At 35.8% G+C, this 24,810-nt stretch overlaps 1 protein-coding gene across 1 annotated transcript in view; it reads left to right on the forward strand.

The window, feature by feature from the left end:
- The first annotated feature begins 14,930 nt into the window (after positions 1–14,930).
- Positions 14,931–24,810, forward strand: part of LOC122529752 (collagen alpha chain CG42342-like) — a 43,060-nt gene continuing 33,180 nt past the window's right edge. Inside the window, exons 1-4 of the mRNA XM_043656171.1 lie at positions 14,931–15,007; positions 16,378–16,413; positions 18,782–18,817; positions 23,574–23,645. The gene's annotated coding sequence lies outside the window, so the exon portion shown is untranslated. The remainder of the gene's footprint in view (positions 15,008–16,377; positions 16,414–18,781; positions 18,818–23,573; positions 23,646–24,810) is intronic.

The following is a 24,810-nucleotide window of genomic DNA, read 5'->3' on the forward strand; positions in this document are numbered from 1 at the left end:
ATATTATATAATAATATGATAATAATAATAAAAAAGCTTCGACTTTTACGTTACTTTAAAAATAATATTCCCATATTGTTAAGGAAATAATATAATAATAATAATTACATAATATTATGGTGATAGTAATAATATTATAATAATATATTATAATATTAAATATTTTATAATAACATGATAATAATAATAAAAGAACTTCGACGTTACTTTGAAAATAATATTCCCATATTGTAAAAGGAATAATATTATAATAATAATTATATATGTTATATAATAATATAATAATAATAATAAAAAAGCTTCGACTTTTACGTAACTTTGAAAATAATAATATTATTATAATAACAATATAATTCGCTACAAATACATAAAAATCGGATTTACAAAAAAAATCGATAAATTTCTAGTTCAGCCTTCAGCCAATTTTGGTTATCTCGCCGCACTCTTTTTCCATTTTGTTTCGCGATATTCTCTCCCGGTCTTTCGTATCGAGGAATACGCATATCCTTTTATTTACGTTTCGTTGAAAAACACTGAACATGGAAAAAACGAAATTGGGAGAAGCCCGAGAACACACCGAACCAGAAAAGGAATCTACCTCGGCGATAACAATAACGGTACCAAGCTCCCTCTGGGCAGATCAATTCCCCTAAAAACTCACTCTACTGTGAATCAATAATATCGCGGGGTTGCCCACTTCCGATCGAGGATAATAACCGATGCTCGATCGATCAACGACAGAGGAAGTAACGATACAATTCTCCGGTATGTGCAATTACCATTTCTACGTGCGCACGTAGCTAGTTGAGAGTTGCCAGCGCGACTTATCGACTCGAGGGAGATGAAGCAGATGCAAGGAAGACACGATAGTGGAAAAAGGAACGGGACAAGGAAGAGGGAAAGAAAGGAGACTGTACATAGCTGCGTGGTGGCTCCTTATTGTGTCTCGTTTCCCTTCGCCGCGTGCGGTCCCGCTATACACCTCGAAGACCTCCCGCTGAGCGAATCAAGCCGAGGCTTAGAATCGGACCAGCGGGCCCTGGATTCTGTCCCTCGGATTATAAGTTACGGCTCACAGTGTTCGTTCTACGTGAATTAATCGGAAATACTGCGCGCCGGTATCTCGGATTTCACCTTGAAACTTTATTACACGATGATTCTGAATTATCGTGCCCTGGCCTTGGGTCTCCGTCGTCTCGGATCGTCGAACAGCGGAGACTGACGACAGAGATCTATTTTAAATCCGAATTGAAGATTGAAAAGTACTGTGTCAGAAAGTACAAAAGTTTGATAACGCTCGTACGAATTGGTAAACTGCACAAAACAAGAGAGAGTGGAAGAGACAGCGGTTTATATATTGTTTTAACCCATTTGCGCTGGGCAGCTGATTGCGGACCATAACGAGTGACCGAGCCGTATACAATAATTCGACGCTTTCTTCTTCTTTTCAACTTCTTTCCTTTGTCGATGTGATATCACACGCATAGAAATTATTGAGAAGTGATAAATTTATTTTATTTTACTTTTAAGCAGTACTTTATTTAACTTTATTTTACTTAAATGTAGTTAAAACTGTGAAAATATTACAATTTTTGGAACAAAAAATTCTCGACGTGCGTGGCACGTTCTTTCAGCGCAAAATGCTAAAATATATAAATTCAAATGAATTACAAGTCCAGATCTCATTCAACGTTATGGTCGATTTAATCTTTTTTTGTTTCTTTTTTTTTTTTTTTTGTAACCAAAAACATTTTAGTCGAAAAAACAATTGTCACGCTACCGACGTTTTTCATTTTGGTTTCGATAGTTACGATCCCCGATTCCAATTGGCCAGTAAAACGTCTCCTCCAAGTGCATGAAGATGAAATAAATAATTCTTTGGAGTTATCTGTTTTGAATGTTTATTCATGGCTGCGTTCACCTCCGCGCCTACATACGTACTGCAGATTATGCAGGCTTTAAAGCCAGACAAAAGGACAGGTATTGAAGTTGCTTAGCATTCTGCGGTATTGATTCCCTCACTGGTAATAAAACTTCTCGAATTATAATTTCATATTCTGTGAACAGTTTTATTCGTTGCCTCTCAATTTGGAAGTTATACACGAAATTCTCAACGATCAAGTCGGAAATCTTGTCTGTGTTAACGTGAAAGAAGTTGAAATTCATTCGAAAAATTATTAATCTTAGTCAATCTCAGGTAATAGAAATATCAAAATATATTTATATCTGATTGTAAGATAAAAATTTACAGCATTGAATGATTCTGTAATAATTAAATATTCAGTAAGATTTTCTTAACATTTATACTTGACAGATATTGTGCAAATTTTTTTTTATTACCTCGCAACTTTTGCACAGGAGAAATATATATGTGCAACTATATATTTCAGTGTAATTATGAGAATGTACATTAATGAAATTAATGAAATTTAAAAATGTTTTGTGCAATTCATACAATGTATACATAGACGAGCTATTTCTATAGCGTTGCAACGTTGGAAGACTTGAATGAGCCACTGTACGCTCGTGTTGCGCCACGTTTAAACCAAACGGACGAATGCTTGTTCGTCTTCCACTTCAATAAAATTCAATTCGAAACGAGATCGTTCGTTCGTGCTCGGTAAGCTATTCGCCGAGCGTCGAAGAATGCTTAATTTTAAAAATAACATCGCGACGTTCGTTTGCATTGGCCGCGAATATAGCTCGATCATCGTTTACGCTAGACGTCCGTTTGATCTAAACTCAGCCCCCTCCCCTTTATCGTGAAAACTCTATCTTCTTCAAGTGAACAAAATTCAGTGAAAAAATGCAGTGACAAACTTGCATTATTATTGGCATAATAGGAAAAGATACTGTTGCATCTTTACAAGACAGCGTCGAAGCTTATTAAAATTACAAAACGGTTTATTGAAATCGAACATTAAAACAAAAGTTACGAAAGGCATAGAAAGAAAAAAAAAAAAAAGGAAAATAAAGATCTTTGTTATTTGCAGCCGGTTTCATTTTTTATTTGCACAGATTTGCGACCACGAAGAAAATGCAATTGAAAACTTTTGTATTTTGCGGCACGGTGTAATTCAAGATAGAGCGTAGGGTATTTGCAGCCAATGAACTGTAGCCAATTCCTTCGAATTGAAATTTCAATTCCCCTCGGCTTGTCCGTCACGTTTCCATCAGGTTCTTCCGTTGCAATTTTAGAGATTCTTCTGCATCGGTACTCGATGAAATAACAATGTGCACAGTTTTTTTCGAACTTCTCTCGCCCTCTTCTCTTCCTTCGTCCCCCCCTATTTTCATTCAACGCCCCCCAATTGCGCCCGAGGCTGCTATCACCCCTTCTCTTCTCTCTCCTTGAATCGTTCCAGCGCCCACCAGGGGGCGATATCGCCCACTTTGGGCAACACTGGTCTAAACGCGCCATTGCTGGCGAGGTTCGAGACAAAACGAAACGCAACTTGGTCGCCTCGACGGTATTGGGGAGCAATTATGACCAGGCCAGGGCTGAGTACCGGCGTTATTTGTCTGTAATCGCGGGTTACACCGTTATCAGGGCGATACATTCGACCGGCGATATTATCGTCGCGTAAAGGCTGGTCCTCCGGGAATTCGTTTAATTCCCTCTTACCGCGACACGGCGCGTCGCTCGAGTGAATTGCCTACGCTACTGGCGATCCATCCTGCCACGATAAAGCCGACCCGCCAGCCACGGCCCTGCTGGAAATCGAATCGCGGACCACACACGCACGCGTATTAAAACTCGTCCCGTGGAACGTCAGAAACCGAGTAGAGTACCTGGGTTCCCGGTGTGTTCTTGTATATCTTCCACCGATAAACCGCTTAATGGACATATTATGCGGCGGACGTCCGTGCCAGACAAGCGGTAGCAGCAGGTGATATCGAGCGCGGAGGCGCGGTTGTCTGCAACTTTTTTTTCTTTTTTCTTCTGTTTCTCTCTTTCTCTTTTTTTTTTTTTTTTTTTTTTTTTTTTTTTNTTTTTTTTTCTTTTTTTTGTCAGGCGTTGTGTAAAGGTGTGTAGGAAATGTTCGAGGAGAGAACGAATCGGGTCGAAATCTGGGCAGCAGGCATCAGGTGTAAATTCGAGTGGTGAAATATTCTCTTCCTTCTCTTTTTTTTTTTTTTCTCTGTTGAATCCACTTTGTGTTGCTTACAGTCTGAAATAGACAATAAATATATATATACATATATATTTCTATATATGTTTCTTCATATATTTATATATATATATATATATTATATTAGATTGCTCATATATACTCCTCGTAAGTAGAGATCCAATGGTGAAGTCTAGTGACCTTGGAGGCTAAAGAAGTTGGCCCTCCCCAACTCATCCATCTTCTTATTAACGAAAACTTATTACGCTGTTATTTCGAATTTTCGTTATTTAGGTTCTTTACGAAGAATTCTCGAGTATATATTTGTACATTTTTTTGTTATACCGAAATACAAGTAGAGACACCCTGTGTAAGTTTATTTTATACAACGATCCCAGAGTGTCCGTTTAATAACCAAAGCACAGATCTTTATCAGATACGGTGTTTTCAAGTTAGTTTTCTGTCCAGATGAAAAACTCTGGAGGCTTTGCTCTCTATTCGAGTAGCAAAATATTAGACGTAGGAAAACATTCTGCGCTCACAGTTGAAGTATCTGTTCCTTTCATGCGTCCAAATACATTTGAAAATGACGGAACGCAATTACTTGATATAATTTTATCTAAAAGAAAAAAGACACAGAGACCGGCCAGAATTTTTATGCGTTCAAATACATTTAGGAGCGTAATTACTTGACATTTAGAAACACACGCAGAAATGACATGGAAATTAAACGTACGAAAGCTATATTTTCATATTACATCTACTTGACACCATTTCGCATCCCATCGCGTTGTTTTACATTGTTTTATTTCAGCATGAGATTTTTCTTCCAATTACGGAGAAACTGTTGGCGAGATTGAACGACGCCAGCCGTGCAGTTTCACATAGAAACTGTTCCCGTATTTCCAATACGTTTACGTTTATATTGTCGCTACTTGGTATTGTTTCTAAACTTACTTTAAGCACGAGGATATAAAAATACAGTTGAACAATGAACAACTCGAACGCAACGCAGTCTCAATGAGCTACGACAAAGAAAACGTTTAGAAACCCGTTTGTAGACACGAGCTTGGCAACCAGTTCTTTTTCCTACCATAAATAGAAAACTCCGCTGAATTTAATATCGGAATAAAAACGAACATACAACACATAAAATCATTCATGAAGCTACGTTTGAATCGTAGAGTTATTGATCGTTTTCAAATGTCAACAATCAGGAAAACAATAGATGACAAGTAGACTGCGAATTTTGACAATTTCTGGGAAATTGCACAACAATTGCAGATACATATATTTAAAAATATATAAAATATTTTAGAATAAATATATATATTCAAAAATATATAAAATATTTTAAACAAATATGTATATTTAAAAATATATAAAATATTTTAGTCTTTAAATATATAGTGTATTTAAAAATATATAAAATATTTTAGAACAAATATATATATTCAAAAATATATAAAATAGTAAAATATATAAAATTTTAGTCTTTAAATATATAGTGTATTTAAAAATATATAAAATATTCTAGAATAAATATATATATTCAAAAATATATAAAATATTTTAAACAAATATGTATATTTAAAAATATATAAAATATTTTAGTCTTTAAATATATATTGTATTTAAAAATATATAAAATATTTTAATCTTTAAATATATATTGTATTTAAAAATATATAAAATATTTTAGAACAAATATATATATTTAAAGATATATCAATTATTTTAGAACAGAGTGTTCTAGCACATCTTTTACTGAAATGAATAACACGAGTAAACATAAAATAGAAAATCTTAAATTAAACCATGAAACGTAAAAACCTTCGAGTGTGAAGGGTTAGAAATAAATCTTCAAGCAAAATATCTCACCTCGCGCGCTCTTCCGCGAGTGAAAGTTTCGCAAACTTCTGTCATTCTACCTATATCTGCGTCAATATGCAAAACGCACGACTTTTTATGTAACTTGATAGATTCTTAATAAAGCATCTCTGAAACGCGCCGGCGTTTGCCGGAAGATTAAACTCCTCCGATATTAAAGAAGCACCGCCGCTATACATTTCCAAGTATAATTAAGTTAATAACCGCACACAAGGACGATATAATTATGCCGATGCACGTTTGGGGCCACTGTATCTCTGAAATTCCTAATCAAACTTTCTCTCGCGAGGCCTGGAAAGTTGTTAGTCTACCGAAGCGGTGCATAACAAATAGGTGTCCCGTGCTTTCTCAGACACTGCGATGAAATAAAATGTCTACGTGTCTCAGATATCTCGCGACACCGACGACGTTTGAATAAAAAAATCCTCTCCAAATGTCAGTCTCATTTTTAACGTTTTCAGCGTGTCGCCGAAATAATTTGATACACGATCGATGTAACACGTAGTATGTCGGAAGTGGAAAGGCATGTACTTAGCCGAGAGTGGTCTCTACGCTGGACTAGGAAAGAACTTCTTGGAGCTTGAAAGGGTTACGAGAAGGATTGAAGTCGATTACAGTTTAATAGGTCAAAAGGAAAAGGTATTGATCTTGTTGGTCTTCTCCGAAACTTTTTCGTCCCCCCTTCGACAGACGAGATTCCGTGGAACGATTAAAATCACAGAGAAACTTGAAGGTAACGTGTATCTTCGGAAAGTCATCGGTCCCGATCGGATGGCATACATTCGCGAGAGAACGATCGATACCTCGATCTCTGCTTTGACTTTGAATCTTGAAATTTTAAATCTTTCGTCGTCGTCAAGGTGGTGACGAAGTTACAGTTTATCGAGTCAACGATTAATTTCACTTAACTCTGTTAACATCGGCTCGTAACATGCGTCTAACGACGAAACGTTAGTCGCGACCAGACACGCTCCCCATTTATCAAACGCAGCTTCAGCACGCTGACATTCGACTTCAGGGTTAATTTTAACAGCGAAAGTCAAATTAGCCAAGTTGAAACTCGTTTATCTTAACCTCTATCCGTCGCAAACACATCCGCGATATTCGAGTCTGAAACTCGGTTGGTATTTTCTTTCCTTGTTCGAAGTCTCGTTAAATAGAACCTCCTAGATGATGAATTTCAAACGGAAACGTAATCTGATTGATGACTGACGATCGCGATCGTTTATTGATGGATAAAGGAAATAATCGAGAACATTGCGATCAGAGATAATCATTGATCTGAAAATGATTACATTTTTAATTTAATTATAACGAATAAAACGAAAAATATTAGAAAAAGGGAGAATTTTGATTTTTTTTTCGATTACTTCGAAACGAACGATCTTAGATTTAGAAACACGCGATTGCGTTAATATAATTTCTGATTGAGTTGATCTTGTCCGTAAGTGCAGAGTCTTGATTTTTTCATTTATTTTCAACACTTAAATATTCCGTTCCATTATAAGTCTTTCTTCCTTTGCGTTACTTGCACTTTAACTTTTAGAACTTTCAACTTCGTTTCCTCTTTCCGCTTCTTTCTTTTTTTAATCAACCAGCGCAAGTTTCCGAAAAGTTACATTAGAACTTTTCCCTCGTGTGGAAAATTTAGATTACAAAATGGAAACAGAAATTATCAACGTCGATCGACTAAAAGATCTTCATTGCAACAGTCGTCAAATTATTTTAAAATGTATTGTATACGTTATTTTAAAATATTTAAATTATCTAGAGAAGTCGAAGGATTAATATTTTCGTGTGTCACGTTTTCATTTGTCCTTTTTTTAACCGTAATAACAATTCATACGAAGGTGAGATCGATACTTCGAGAACTCCAAAAGTTTCGAAAGTCACGAGACTTTAAATATTATTCGAGAATTTAAATATTAATTTCGAGCCCTGATAAAAGAAAAATACTCGATCTTTACAGCTAGTATAACTTTCGAACTGACGGGTCTCCAAAGTTGAAACTTGCATTTTCAATCGAAATTTAGACTATTATGAAAAGGGAAAAAATACCGTGCTCTTGCGCTGAAATAACGTGCCACCTCGAGAATTTTTTTTCCAATATTTTCACAATATATTTTAACTTATATTATAACCCAGGCAAAACAAGCAATGTTATGTTACTTCACAATAATCTCCATTCAGTGACATACCGACGAGGCTCAAAAGGAAAAGAAAGCGACGAATTGTTGTGCACGGGTATTGGTCACTCGTTACGGTCCGCAGTCGGTTGCCAGCGCAAGTGGTTAAAGTCAACTTTGACCTGCGATCGATAATCTACGCTGTACCTTTCGTTCGATGTTCGGTTTCCTTTGCGAGGCGTGCTTGCATCACGGAGCAAGCGTGATTCAAAAAGAGAGAGAGAGACTAGCGGTAAACATGCGTGCACGAGGGAATGGAAATTGAAAAGACATGGAAAGAGAACGAGATAGACGGGGCAGGAGGGAAAAGGAAGAGAAGGAGCACGAAACGCTACGCGGCGCTGTTGAGAACGGGCGAGCATAGAGGATACGTCAGGGAGTATACCGATTACGTATCGCAATCATGGGAAACTACCGGGGCGGGAATCGGAGCTGGGCCTGGCCGTATAACCGTACTGGCCCCGCGGCCGCAACATGTGAGGTCCCCCAGCTTCTACCTTGCCTCCTGCTCCGCTTTCCTTTGCCACGTCTTACCCTCCGTTTGCTTTCGTACTTTACTTATCCGGGCTCCACAGTGACTCTCAGTTTCCGTCGTGTTCTCGTTCGTGCACGAGATAAAGTGGATAAAGTGTACAGAGCACTCGTTGTGGTCGAGAGAGAACTCTTTGACAGAGTTTGGGAAACAATTTCATCGTTTAACGAGGGTTAGGTTTTGTCCAATAATCTTTCTAACTTCGGCACTTAGTCATAAATCCCTGCACACGAACGATTGAAATATCTCTCAACCCCCTTGTGACTTGTAATATCGAGTCGTACAGGAAAGACCACGATTTGAAAAGGGAAAGTAAATTGCGAACCTATGAAGTTTCTAATCAGACTGACAAATTTAATTTCGTTAAACGTTGAACGTTGATGAATGAAAGTTACGCATAATTTGTTTCGCTGCTTTGAAACTGGCTTGAATTGATTTCGCAGCATCAATAGGTAATGCTTGCTGCTTGAAATTGAAGAGAAAATCGTGAGGCAATGGGTTAATCGTTAATTACGGTTGAAGATTGAATTCTTACTTTGATCGTTAACTGTCTTTCAATTTTTAATCGAAATGCTGGCTTTTTTAGAAAAAATTCTGTATAATTTATTATTTAATAATATATTTATTTATTAATAACAATTCTATAAATTAAAATAAAATGTAGTTTATGAAATAAAATTTCATTTCAAATGCAATTTGAGATCTCCCTTTACGGATGAAAATTTGTTTCTCAAGAAGTTATAGGATCTGGACGATGAAACAACGGGTGACGCAATTATCGAAAATTGCTGTTTGTCAGGAAATAGGTCAAACACAATTGTATTCGTGTATAATATCGACATTTCAATTTACTAGGTCAAGTTGATGATAAATAAAAATAACTCTTATATGACTATCTTAATTTTATGCTATAAAAATGATGAAACGCGGACGAGCTAATTAAAAAATGAAGCTGTGTACCAATTACCCTTATTCGGATAAAAGTTTCGTGTAATAGAAACTTGCGTTCGGATAAGTGGATCCGATCGCAAGTCCATTCGATCGAGCATTAAATTTCGTTCCAACGAAGAAGCTCTGAAATTAAACATTAATAATAAGAAAAAAAAAAAAAGAATCTGTTTGCTCCTAAATATTTACATCTGTAAATATTTACATTTTTCAAGGAATTGATAACGATAGTCGCGATATTTAACTTTTTGAATATTCCCCCGCGCAAATTCCCTAAAATATCAAAGGAGTTTAGTCATTAATCATTTAGCCGTTTTGTGAGTTCGATCGATTTGGTAATTAATTACTCAGTTATTCTGCAAATATGCAATAAATATTGCACGTTCATTGAGAATTTATTATCACCGTTCAAAATGATTCAACGGTAATAATTAAAAGAAATAAATTACAATCTCGTAATTTATAGATCAATATAATTTTCACCGGGCAATTTCGATATCGATGAAAATGTGAGACGTGAAAAATCTCTCTTATTACGTATTAGATAATTTCAACCAAGTAATTTCGATAAACGCGAACGCGTAAAAATGCAATTAGACGGCTCGTGTTCAGCCTCACGATATAATAAACGAGAATGCTGAACTATTGAGAACGACAATTGCACGATTGTTCTGTCGTTTCTTTCGTCGTGGCAGAACAAACGAATACATGATTCTGTCGCGACAGTGTCTCTATGAATAAACTTACAAACGTTCGTGATCTTTTTTTCTTTTCAAAGGCAGAAGCATCTTTTTCTTCTCTTCGGTTTAAGAAAGTTACAACTACACGGCAGAAGTGTGCTTAAATTGGGAACAATGCCAATTAAAAGTTAAAACATGTAAAACTTTTCAATTCCAAAGAATCGCCTTTTAACGCGATATTGAAGCGAAAGTATTGTAGGAAATAAAGATGCAAAACGTAGGAATTTTTGCTAGGGACGTTGAAATTCCTCGACGCTCGAAAACTACGTACTTTTTTTCATACTTTTTTTACTTTCTTCGCCATTCGAAACTCTCAAAGTTCAGACAAGAAAAGAATTAGAAAAAAGCTTTGTATTTTCTGGAATGGAGTAGAACCGGTATAATGCAGAAAGAAATGCAAGAAGAATTCCTTCTCATTAATAATATATCATAGGTACATTCGTTATATCTTATTTTTCAAAATTAAAAAAAATTTTTTTTAATAAATATATATGTATAATAAATTTATAAATTTACAGTAATCTATTTTAAAGGCAGTAAATTATAAAATTGCTTCTATTGTCAATTAATACTGAAATCATAATTTTAGAAATAAAACATGATTGACACATAATTGAAAGAAAATAGAGTTACTGCTACTACTAGATTCCTTACTAGAAACAAATAAATGACGTTTTCTAAAAAAAAACTGTTCAATGCTTTCGAAAGGGAGACAAGAGAAACGTATTTCTCTCTCATTCGTACAAGAATCGAATAATATATTTTGAATTGAAAGCAAACGAAGTGATTACTCCTTACTGGACAATATCAGGCCAATCCGAAGTCTTAATCACCTGCGCTGGCAAACTGATTGCGGACCATAACGAGTGGCCAAACCGTATACGATAATTCGTATAATAATAACACTACTGGATAGAAATTATTGCGAGGCAATAAATTTATTATTTGTTTCGTCTATTTTCTTTCACTTGAACATACTTAGAAACCGAGGAAACTTTGGAAACAAAAAATTCTCGACGTGCACGAGAGGTGTAATTGTAAGCAGGAAAGTAGCGGCCACGCTGACAAAGAGTAATCCGCGAGTTTCTCGAGAAGGGACAAGGCTAATTTCCCGGAAGGTAAGTAACAACGACCGAACGAAATCGGCCGAGTCCGTTTTCCCAAAAGGATGGCTGGATACCTGGGCCGTAAAAGGCTCCTCGCTTTGTATCGGTCGTTCATTTTCCGACCGCCTGAAGCTATTCTGTAAACGAAAACGAAGTGTCGTTAAGTTTGGCGGAGCGACTGCGTTGCGGCTCAGCCTTACCGGTCCCTTGCCCTCGGAACGTTGCCAAAGCGTCGCGTTAATCTCGTTCCTATTCGCGCGAGATACTTTCACCCGAGGGGCCTCGGCGAGGGAACGCGTTCCTACGGGAACAACCGTTCCAGCCGGGCGAAACCGAGGTGTAAAGCGCGGTTTCGTTGCACACACACTTCCGAAACCGACGCGAGTATTTTCGTCGAGACTACAACAGTCTCCTCCTCTAACTCCCACGTGTACATTGTACACGTTCCCTTCCAGCATCCCCTGATAGACTTTGTTGCCTTTCACGAATGACAAAGACTCGCCTTTCTCGCGAGGAGTTATTTTAAAAAAAAAAAAAAAAAAAAAAAAATCGGAAACGACAGATAGTCGCAAAAATCGCGCAGAGTGCACACAAGGTCCGAAGAAACTCGAAGTATTACTAATATACATACGTACTTACACGTGTACTTACACGTAAAGTGGAAGAGCGATCAAGGTTGTTCTCCTTGACTGTTCCTCCTTTTTCGTACAACTTTCCTCGTTACTCGCCGGAATTCGCAGAGCGTGAACCCTCTGTGGTTCGGTGCTCGTCATTTGCGGTCTGACGAGAAACTCTAAGAAGAAAACTTGCAGCTATGTACAATCGAGAGAGACGAGATACGTAGGTACATAAGTCGGGGAATGGGAAACACGTAGGACAGAAAAGAAAGGAAAATTGTTGACCTTATATATTTCACTCTGTTTATTATTTTTCGTCAGTTAGCTTTGGTTCGCGTGTCCCGACACACCGCGAATCGATCCGCCTCGATTCTCGCAGCGTGTCATCCGTGTCGGAAGTAGTTCACTTCGTTCTTTTGTTCTTGTTGCACCTTTTGACATTCCCCCGTTCCAAAGTCCCTGACATCTTGCGCTTTTGTGTTTCGCCGTGTTTCACCCGCTGCCTGGCCATATTCGTAATAGCAGGGAGCATCAGACAGATGTCTTCATTGCCCTGCTCCGCGTCGATGATAATCCTATGATGGCCGGATGTGCTCAGCGCGCTCAGACGTATCGTTTCCCCTTCCGAGTTCCTCTTTTGCTTTTTTCTCTCTTCTTCTGTCTTTTTCTTTTCTTTTTCTTTTTTCTTGTCTTGTTCTTTTTTTCTTGTCCTCTTTTTTAAAAGACGAAACGTGGAAATACTTAGCCCTTGAGTAGACTTTCAAAGGTCTTACAGACCTTGGATAATGTCACGTGTTATTATGTGTAAATGAAGATATATCTCAAATTCAATTGTCCTTGCTATATTTGTACTACTACTATGTATGTTATATTGTCCTTACTATACTTGTACTACTACTATGTGTATATTATATTGTCTTTACTATACTTATACCACTACTATGCGTATTGTCCTTACTATACTTATACCACTACTATGTGTATTGTCCTTACTATACTTATACCACTACTATGTGTATTGTCCTTACTATACTTATACCACTACTATGCGTATTGTCCTTACTTAACCACTACTATGTGTATTGTCTTTACTATACTTATACCACTACTATGCGTATTGTCCTTACTATACTTATACCACTACTATGTGTGTTGTCTTTACTATACTTATACCACTATTATGCGTATTGTCCTTACTATACTTATACCACTACTATGTGTATTGTCCTTACTATACTTATACCACTACTATGTGTATTGTCCTTACTATACTTATACCACTACTATGTGTATTGTGTCCTTACTATACTTATATTACTACAATATACATATATATTGTATTGTCCTTACTATACTTATACAATGTATATAGTGCACTTGTGTACTACTAATAAAGTTCCAAGTATAATTGAACAACAACGTTCCAAGCACAATTGAGAAACACAAAGGCAAATAATTTATACCCAATAAGCAATATAATCTATAGTAATTAAACTGGTAGTATAATCAAAAATTATATTCATTATTATGATCGAAAATTCTTCGTATCCAACTCGCTATTACGAAATAATAAACAGACATTAGGGATCCAGTGTGACAACTTGTTACTTAAAAAAAAAGAAGCTACTAAATTTCCACAAGGCCCAGCAATTTGCAAAATCGGCTGGAATCGAAACGTTTCTCCATCGAAATCGAATTATTTATATCCGAATCGTGATGAAATTTCATCGCTCGCGGAAAATGTTCGGCAATGCTCTCCTTTCCTTTTCCTTCTTTTTCTTTTTTTCTTCTACCGCTCGCAGAAGAATTGTTCTGAAGTTCCCTCAATATAACCGATATCGATCGTCGAACTTTCCTTGTTAGCACGTTTCTTATTTCATCTCTGGCCCTCGTCAGCTGGCCCGGAGATTTATATTCGTGTCCCGAATTGTAAAAAACTTCACGAAAAGTTCGTTCACGCCCGGCTAATATCGTTCATTCCGACCTCCGCTCTGTTCTCCCATTTTTGTTTCCGTTCCCTCCGCCGATCCTACACTCTCCGTTGCGTTCCATTTTCTTAACCGCACGTACACTCAAAATACACGAAAGTATTTGAAACACATGGTATACTTACAACATGGAAATGGAGATGAGAGATATTTTTTAAATTTCCATATACGAGCACTTATATGTATTAATTTTATTACCGAATACCGTCATACAATCATTCGTCGCTTTCTTTCTCGGCGATATCGTGCCGACGAGTTCGAGAGAAAAGGAAAGCGACGAATCATTGTATACGGTTGCGGTCACTCGTTATGGTCCGCGATCAGTTGCCAGCGCAACGTGGTTAATAATTTTTCCTACAAGCTTGCAATCGTTATTCGATAGAAGAGGAAAGCGACGAATCATTTGTATACGGTTGCGGTCACTCGTTATGGTCCGCGATCAGTTGCCAGCGCAACGTGGTCAATAATTTTTCCTACAAACTTGCCAGTCGTTATCCGCAGTCGGAAAAACATTTTAATTAAAAAAAAAGAATAATAATCGTCCTATAACTTTCTTTCATTCTGATTGTAACAGTTATGATCTCTGATACTCTGCCTTCTCACCCCTACCTGGATTATTGCGCGACCCCATCGTTAACGTGGCCATCGTCATCGTAGTTGGACCTTTCACGTTCGGGGGTTCACGTTTCGCTCGCAGCACCGAAAACTCATTTCCACCCTCCTGTCCCTGCTTTTTTTTTTTTTTTTTTTTTTTTTGTCGTCCAAGCCCGTCACCGTGGTATCGATTTATTGTTTGTTCCTGTTACAGGTCCTCCCGGTGAGCCAGGTCCTCCTGGAAAAAGGGGGAAAAAGGGGAAAAAGGGTGACCCCGGGGAACCAGGTCCGCAGGTGAGTAGATTCGTTCCTTCGCTTTGCTTCAACCCCTTTTCCCTTCTTCTCTTTTTGTTTTTTTTTTTTTTTTGTTCCTTTACTCCTTACTGCACCCCGTAGTGCACCCGTGGAGTGTGCGTGTTGTCGGAGTGTAGCGGAGAAGCATGATGTAGCTTGCTAACGATAAACGCCATACTCGTGGTCTACCCGAATTGGTAACTGCCGGCACACACGGTATGTACGCAAGTATTTTCGATCGGGTATACGCGTACACTTGTTACGAAGGAACGCGATGCTCGGCTCGTTAATTGTATTAACGCTTTGAGCACCATTAGGTTGCCGCGTGATAAATATCGTTTTTCGGCCGATCCTCGTTTCGGTCAATTTCAAATGTTATTTCCGTCGAGGCGTGCCAGCCTCTGGTGAATCTTCTCCGTTTGAACAAACACCCGACTAGTAACTAAAACGCATTTGCATACGTGATCGTGTTACGCCCGGCGAACGCCATTTTTATACGAGAATTTCAAGATTGTCGATGTTTCTCTTTATATTTTACGATATTTCCTTAAAACGAATGTAATCCATAAATATTGCATATATATGTTATATAATAAATATCAATAAAATAAAAATAATAATAAAAATATATATATAAATAATATTATATTATATTATAATTAATAAATAATATTATAACATTATTTATTAATTATAATATAACTATATTTACTTATAATTTTGTGTTTTCATTTATTCATAATTTTGTCCATATATACTATAAATTATATACAATATAAATAAAAACAATATAATATAATATAAATAATAATATATCATCGTACAATATACTATAAATAATAATGTAATATCATATAACATGATATAATAATATTGAAACGATCAACAAAGATTAGTTCAAGATCGTGAAACCACGAGAACGAGAAAGTGTACATACTTAGCCGCGTTTCGTGAACGAGAGCATCGAACGAATCACTTTGCCCTTCGAACGAGCATCAACGAGGATCGTTCGAGCAATAGACTGAAAATCGGTTTCGAAACGAAATTCAGAGTGACGTGTTTCGTCGTGCGAATGAATTTATTGATCGTCGCACGAGACACCGGCACGGCAAGCGTGTCCACCAGAAGTTGACCAGCCGATCGGCCGAAGTTTTGATAACTGAAGTACATACTCGTGTGGTGGTTGGCTGCCACGAGGATATCTAATTGGTTGGAATAATTATCGGTGTGGCAACGGCCCTTAAACAGTAAACCGCGGACACGATTGGTCAGCGGGATAAATTTGCTTTTTTTGCATGAACGCGAGAGCACTTTTAACCCTTGGTCCCTCTGTAAAACGAGTTTTTAATTTTTTATACCCCTTCTTACAGGGTGTGGCCGGGACGCCGGGCAAGAACGGTTTTCCGGTATATTATTTTTTATTTTCTTTCCATTCTTACGTCACTTTGTCTGTCTGCTTCCTCTTTTCTTTCTCCTTTTCTCTCTCTCTCTCTCTCTCTCTCTGTCTCTCTCTTTTTTGTGTCATCTTTTACATACTCCATTTATCATCTCTCACGTATGCACGTAACACTGACTAAATCATACTTTGTGATTAACATGTTTCACGTGGTCTTTTTGTTCCTATTTCTCTCTCTCTCTCTCTCTCTCTCTCTCTCTCTCTCTCTTTCTCACGTTTTTCTTCTTTTCTTCTTTTTCCGTTCGTTCAATTTGCGCTTTTTTCCCTGAATTTTTAAGCAACGCCCTCCATTTCTTTTTTCTTTTTTTTTTTTTTTTTGTTTACATTTTTCTCCACAGTATCAGATTTATGCCTATACTTTGTATTTACCGATCGTGAGATCGGAGCTCGACGTTTGCTTTCAAATATGACATGGCAGTAGTTTTGTTTGGAGTAAACTAAAAAAAATATAGACGAATGTGCGATTTTTTCGAGTAACGAGTCGATGGATACGAACGGGATGACAGGGAAAAAAATGAAACGTGACTTGTTGCGTCTCGGCTAAACGAAGATCGTGGAATTATTCCAGATTCTATTTACGCATACTGTCTCGAATTTAAATGTCGAAACTTAAAAAAAAGAGAAACGACGAACTACGTTTGAAAAGAATTTTTAAAGACTCGCCGGTTTTGAACAAAAAATCACGAGAATTTAAGTAACAAAAAATTTTCATTTTCGTCCAGTAAGTTTGTTGGATGCCAATCAATTCAAACGAGCGGTCCTATGAGAGATCAAATCGTATGTCAAACACCACCAGAGCAATATCTAGCTGTAACTAGAATGATCAATGTTCGATGTAATATTTGCATTGCCGCAAGAGGCCAGCATTTCGAACAGAGCTAGCTAAAATACTACTATTTTAAATAGTAAATAGTAAATAATCCTATTTACTTTAAAGTGTAATACGTAACTTTGAAAATAAGGTACTTTATTCGATACTCTGCTTTTAGGCTTTAAAATAATTATTTGAAAATAATATTTCATTCAAAGAGTATTTTATTTATTTTAAATATTATTTCTAGTTATATTATATTTTATATTATTATATTAAGTATTCAACATTATTAAAATATAATATAAAAATATTATTTTAAATTATTAAAATATTATTATTTTAAATTATTAAAATATTATTATTTTAAATTATTAAAATATTATTATTTTAAATTATTAAAATATTATTATTTTAAATTATTAAAATATTTTAATTATTAAAATATGTATTTTAAATTATTAAAATATTATTATTTTAAATTATTTAAAATAATAATATTTAAATATTATTTTAAATATTGTTTTAAATATTACTACTGAAAATGATTATTCACATTTAATAGAGTGACGAATATAAATAGTTTCGTAATCTCCTATTATATTCAAAATCGTGATTCAACTGGTCGGATGTGCAAAAATAAAATGGATAACATGCGTTTGTTATGTTAAGAAATATTAGATCATTCTGTGAGTACTTTTAAAAAAACTCAAAAGAAAAGAAAAGGAACATTTGACATTATCAAAAAAATTTTTTATCACCATTATTTACAACTTGTTCTTATCTCAATTCTTTTCAATACCTTTTAAGAAATTCTAAGGTTTCTAAGGTTTACGTAAAAGAGCGAATCGACGAAATCGCATTACTTATACTTATGGGATGAGCCGATGCTTTAAGCTAAGATTAAAGTATTTTGTCTTCCGTAAGATTATTAAAATGAAAGTATCTTTTGCCTGTTGAAATCTTAAATCTCATTTAAAATAGTACGTTATTTAACAGACTGTAAGATATTAAATAGCAGCTGAAGCATTTATCTCGCCAAATATTATCCGGCTCTTCGTTAAATGACACAGATGTGATGATATTTCAAGGCGATAGTACGAATGATAAAATAGATGCTAACGTGAATAAGTGGAGAAACTTTTTTTTTGCTTCTTCTTCCGCCAATTTCTAAAGGACTTTTTCTGTTGATTCCCGAAAGTTTTGACATTTAAAGAGACCCGAGACATCCCTGCAGAGTTACGTTTACTACTTTCGTATAAGTTCGTTTACTGTTCCTAATATATGTATATTCTCAGCCGTCGTAAAATAAACGTCGTATCTGAAAGCATTTCGATGTTCTACAACACTCGATGACGCCTCTATCTGTCGTATGCTCGCATACGTACGTTGTACATCGCAAGGAATGATTTTATTTTTCAAAGGCTGTCCGCAGCCTTTTAATTTTTCATCTTTCTCCGCCTGCTCTTCGAATCAACTATTCAAACTTACTAGCGTGTTCTTTCAGGGACCTATTGGGTTAGATGGACCAAAAGGTGAGCCGGTAAGTGCACGCACAACCATTATCTATTTTACTATAATCTTTGCGATAGATGATTTCTTTTTTTTCTTTTTTTTCTTTTTTTTTTGAACTCGACTTGTTTTCAATGTTTATTTCAAGATAAATTAATATACTTGATATACTTGACATAGTTAATAAATTTTTTAGTGTTTCTTATTTATTTATTAGTATCATTATTGTATAATTTATCTCTTATAGTTTTTTAAAGTATGACAATTTTTGTAAACCATTTTTTCTCAAATTTTCATAGAGAAATGTTATTAATGAGGTTCTCGAGGTTAATTAAGTGGGAGCACAAATGATTTGTAAAAGTCAATCTTGATTTTTCTAATGGAATCGTATTTTTCAAAACGCATTGATGCATGAATTCTGGAAAATTATGAGTTTGGAATAGATTATTTTAATTTCTTTTTATACAAAACATTGTGCGAGGGGTTTAAACGTTGTTGCACGCATTTCCTCGTCTTTCGTATGATATTTTGTACAAAATGAAAGTTCAAATAAATATCTTCCAAACCAACAATTTTATATATTCGTTTAATTGCGATACACAGGTTTTCTTCCCATGGAACACATCAACCGATGCATTTGAAAAACATGTAATTCCACTAGAGAGAAAAAAAAAAATCAAATTTAAAAAAGCAAATTTTTTTCCGTGTTTAGCCACAAAATATCATAACATTTCTCGCTACAGTATAATAACAATAATGGTAAAAACACACGAGACATTCTATACGCAAAAACAAAAATTTTATATAATAATATGTTTAATGTAATATAATATAAAATTTTATATAATATAATATATTGTTCTTTTTCGTTTAAATTACATAACACGATACGTATTACGATATTACATGCATAGTGTTTCATGTATATAAAGTATATATATCCGCGTGTATTGTTTTTCTCCGCCACGATGAAAATTACAGTGTGATAACGTGAACGTTACGTGGCGTTCCTTTGAATAAATCATGAATTTATAGTTGCCGAGATAATAGGCTGCACACATGGAAAGAGAAGATAGCAGAGTTACTAACGCGACGGTTAAACTAAGGGACGGTTAATAGCCAATAATTGGTGGTAGAAGTAACGCACTATGTGTTAATTACACACGGAGCAGATATAATTGCGGATTAAATCGTACTGTTTATCGTTTGGCGGTTCGACGCGAATATGTGTGCACGGACGAATAAATTACCCCCGGCCGAAATTCTAACGTGTGTGATAACGCTACTTGACAGTATTATACCTGTAAGCTGTATTAAAAAGTATTATATCTCGAAAGTAAAATTAAAAAAAAGAAAGAATGTAATTATTGAAAATTCATAATCATTGAAAATTCGCTGTTAATTGGTAAATCGGTTGATCGAAAATTCAGCGAATTTACATTCGTTGCAGCGGAATGCAAATAAAATGAAACACGAATGGGAACGTCGTTGCTCGAAAAATATGTCGGAACGGGGGTTTTTAAACTGGCAGACAGAAAATTTTCGGTAGAGCAAATAATCCATTTGATTCGTGAAACGCGAACGGGAGGGGGTGGAAAAAAAAAATGTATCGCGTCGGAGGATTAATTTGTATGCGCGCGTGAAAATATAAAAACGTCGATAACACGGGTTCTCGTTGAAACATCCCCGAAGATTGTCTCTCAATCAAGTTTCTTTGTCATCAGTACAGATCTTCAATCCTATTTCGTCTATATTATATTTGACCTGATCATATATTATATATATATATATATATATATATTATATTTGACTATTTGATTTGTCCAGAGTCCACGCGGAAATTTTCATTTCGTTCCCCGAGACATAAAAATTGCAAAACTATTCCTCGTGATTTTTCCAACCGATCAATATTTCTAAAACGCAAATATAGGGTGGCTCACTGAAAGACTGAAGTGTTTGAAAAAGCCCGTATTTGCGATCATTCGAGGGATGTTGTTCTTCACGCATGATACTGGGAAAAAAAAATTAAATTATATTTCGAAGTTTAAAAAACACGTGTTTGTCAAAGTTATTTTTATTTTATATCATTCGGTATTTCAGTGACCACCTTCCCTGCCCTTTTGTTCGCTACCTTCCAAAAAATTTGGCGCGAAACTTTGCCGCAGGGTTCTAGCTCATTCGCGAGACAATATCGTGAAAATATCGTCGTCTCTTGTGAAATCGCGTAAATACTTGGAACATCTCGCTACGAAAACAGTAAACGAAAGCACGTGTCACGCGTGCATTTTGTCGCCGAGCAAACGAAACGAGGGAATTGGTGGGCGGGTAATATGAACGTAGGAGCACGCGTGGATAGGGAAAAAGAGAAAAAGTAGGATGGAAGGCGCGAGGGTATGAGTGCATTGCAAATATCGCGCGATATTTGTTCGGTCGATGGTTGAAAGAATTTCGATCGGCTTGTGCGAGAGAGAACTAAACGTGGCAGCCCTTACGTGCTGTCCATTTACGTTCAATTCGGACCTATGTACGCATAGGACACCCGATGTTGAAAAAAAGTTTCCTCAACGGATCGACGATTGCCGGAAATTTCATTCGGGATATCTATTAACCACGGATCGAAATTAACAGGTTCCTGAAGATAATTCGAGCTTGTATATTTCGTTTTGAAGAAAGTGTCTGTTCTTGTCGAATTTTTGTTGAATTTTCATAGAAATTTATAGGAACAGAAACGATCGTAATTACCAAGAAATATTCATTTCGAATTTCATCGATAATTTCTTGAAACTTGAAATATACGAAATACTTCTGAAATTTCTCTTAAACCACTAAAATTTAGTTTTTTTTTTTTTTTTTTTTTAAAAAAATCAACTTAGGTGTTTTCAAATTTTATTTTTTTTTTTTTTTTTTTTTAAATACTACGATAAAATACATACGATTCCGCGATTGATTCGCCACGCGGTCTATTTTCTTAGACGGTCGACTGTTTCAAACGTAGAATACGAAGCAATTGTTTGAAGAAACCATAAAATAGTGGGTTAATATTGTTAGAAGTTAGCGTTGCGACCACCACCGGCAAGCTTATACCGCTGAAAAACTTGTAGCCTTAATATATTCGGTGTTGAAACTTTTATCATTCCTCCGGCCTGATTTACCTGTTAATCGAGAAACTTTCACGAACGTGATGAATAATAATAGACGTTCGGTATTAATTGTTTTTTACGTATTCGTTCATCGACGAACAATAAGACGCGAAAAATTTAAAAGGCTCCGACGAAATTACGTTTCTAACTGACGCGCGAATCGGTCGCAATTCGCTTTCTAAAATTGCCCCACGGGAGTTGAATCTTTTTATTTCCACCGCGAAAGAAGGAAATTAAACGGATCGCTCCTTCATTTACTCGTTTCACGGGGCAAGCTTTATACACGCGAGATTCACGATTTATATGCAAATACATGGCGAACGAAAATGTCAACGCTATTAGAAACATTACACTACCATAAATAAAAGATAATGTAACTGGTATAAAAGTCACAGTTGCTATAACCGGACAGGGAGCGATCCTACATGCGAAAATAAGCGGAGAAAGAGGAACAGTAATTTAAGATTTTCCTTTTTTCGCGGGAAATTAACTCGGAAATTTTGTTAAATGTATTTGCTTGAGTTTCGAGGCAGATTCGACGGCAGCGAATAAATCGATAGAAGGTTGTTTTACACGCAAGTACGCGTGAAAAAAAAAAAGAAAAAGAAATGTAGAGTAAAATTTTCAAGCTTTCAAGTTTCCCTCGTTTCAAAGGAAATAAGCATTAAACGTGTTTAGTTAGGAATTGGCTTGACTCGATACTTTCGCACGTGAAATAACCTTTTATCGACTATTTGCTCCAGCCTGGAGTAAATAAAATCGAATTCGAGCAAATTTTCAAACTCAATTGAAGTCTTAAAATGAATAAAAAAGAGAAAAAAAAACTCTTTTCTTTCCATTTATTTTTCTACGTGGGATCACCTTCTATCCGGTTATACCGCCAGTTATGTAACACTTTGTACGTAATATCGTTATGAAGCGGAAAGAGAATAGACACAGTAGCGCATGGAAATCTCGGGACAAACGCGTTCGTGAGCTGAAATTGAAAACGATAAAACTCGTCCTGACTGACGTCTCGCAAAAATGAAAATGAGACGGCCAAACGAAATCGAAGGGAGGGAATTCTAAATTTCGTAATTTTATTGGCACCTCTAGGTGAAACTCCGTCGTGTTGGTAAAAATTTCTGCAAAATTCACCCGATTCGATGCTTACTCACGCTATTTCACTTTACAAAGTGATATTTAAAATTAGTTTAGTAATTTAAAAAAAAGTAATATTTTAAATTATTAATTAATATTTATATAAATATTTAATTAATATTTTATTTATATAATATTTTATTATTTTATTATTTATATAATATTTATTAATATTTTATTATTTTATTATTTATATAATATTTATTAATATTTTATTATTTATATAATATTTATTAATATTTTATTATTTTATTTATATAATATGTAATTAATATTTTAAATAACTCGTCAAAAAAAAAAAAAAAAGGAATGACCACACGTACGAAGAGACGGTGCAATGTAAAAGTTTGTCGACGGAATTCGAAGAGAAAAAAAAAAAAAAACTAGAACAAGGCAACTTGACAATTTGTAGATTTGGACGACGTTCTCGTTTTCATTTTCACGTTATTATATGCTTACGTGTGTTTTTGCAATTCGACTGAAACGCAGTGTGTCTTCGTTTTGCAGGGTCGACCCGGAGAAAAAGGGCAGAAAGGCGAACTGGGAAGCCCAGGCTTTGATGTCTTTTCCGCAGTAAAGGTATCTAGCTACGTTATCCAGAGAAACAGCACGAGTGTGCATTACGCAGCTAGTAAACGACATAGTAGTACGTGCAACGCGAAAGTACATCGTTTCTCTTTCGATCTTCTCTTGCTCGCCCGCCGGTTTCTTTAAAAACCAATCTCGTGAGAATTCTGCGGCGGGTAGCAGCTGCAACGCGAGAAAATGAAGAAATCCACGGGGCGCCGGTCGAAATGACGCAAAGGATAAGCGATGTATTTTCCGCGGGAGAGAGAAACGTACGGTTTGTTTACGCACCTCGTGATACGCGTACTGGGAGAGACGTGTTTCAATCGGAGAATATCGATTTACATATTTTTCAACGTTGCAAGCGTGTGATTAAAAGAAAAAAAAAAAAAAAAAAGAAAAAAAGAAAAATTGTTTGGCACGCTGTTTCCGTGTCGAGTAATATTAAAAATATTGGTAAAAAAAAAAAAAATGAGCTTGGGTTGTGTCATCGGTCTTCCTGCTGTCGCTATTTCTCACTAACGTGAGTTTTTTGCATCACGTTACGGGTAACGAGGTCTCGTGACAAACGAGCAAGAAGCAAAATGTTTGATTAACAACATGGCCAGATGTGTCGTTAGTTTTCGAGATGTACAACAAAATACAGTAGAACGTCGATTATTGTGCTAATTCGGAGACAGGTCCGTTCGGATGAGCGGCTTTTCGGATGATATCGGTCAAATTTGTGACGACGTGTCGCGAATCAACTGGGATTATACAGTTTTCAAATGGGGATGTTTATTACGCGACAGAAATACATGCAGGTGTCTAATAATCAGTAGATTGTAGACGTTTCATTAATTTCTTCATCTGGCATTTAAGAGCTTTCTCTTGAATTGGCGCTCAATCATCGTTTCTATAGAGACGAAAATTTCTCTCTCGTTATCTAAATTACTTTGAAATTCTAATAATACTATTTTCAATAGTAGCTAATTGTACATTTTCTAACGTTGTTATTCTACGACTAAGTTACATGCATTTTTTTTAACGTTTAATGATATTCAATGTATCATTTAATTTCAGCATCACTCGTTTTCTGTTAATAGTATTTTCCTGATATAAATGAAAAATAGGGCGTTTAAGGCAAGTATATATGTTCCAAATTATAAATATTGCTCGACATGTGCGTACATACATA

Source organism: Frieseomelitta varia, unplaced genomic scaffold (genome assembly GCF_011392965.1).
Source record: "Frieseomelitta varia isolate USP_RPSP 00005682 unplaced genomic scaffold, Fvar_1.2 scaffold_307, whole genome shotgun sequence".
In the NCBI taxonomy this organism is placed as follows: Eukaryota; Metazoa; Arthropoda; class Insecta; order Hymenoptera; family Apidae; genus Frieseomelitta; species Frieseomelitta varia.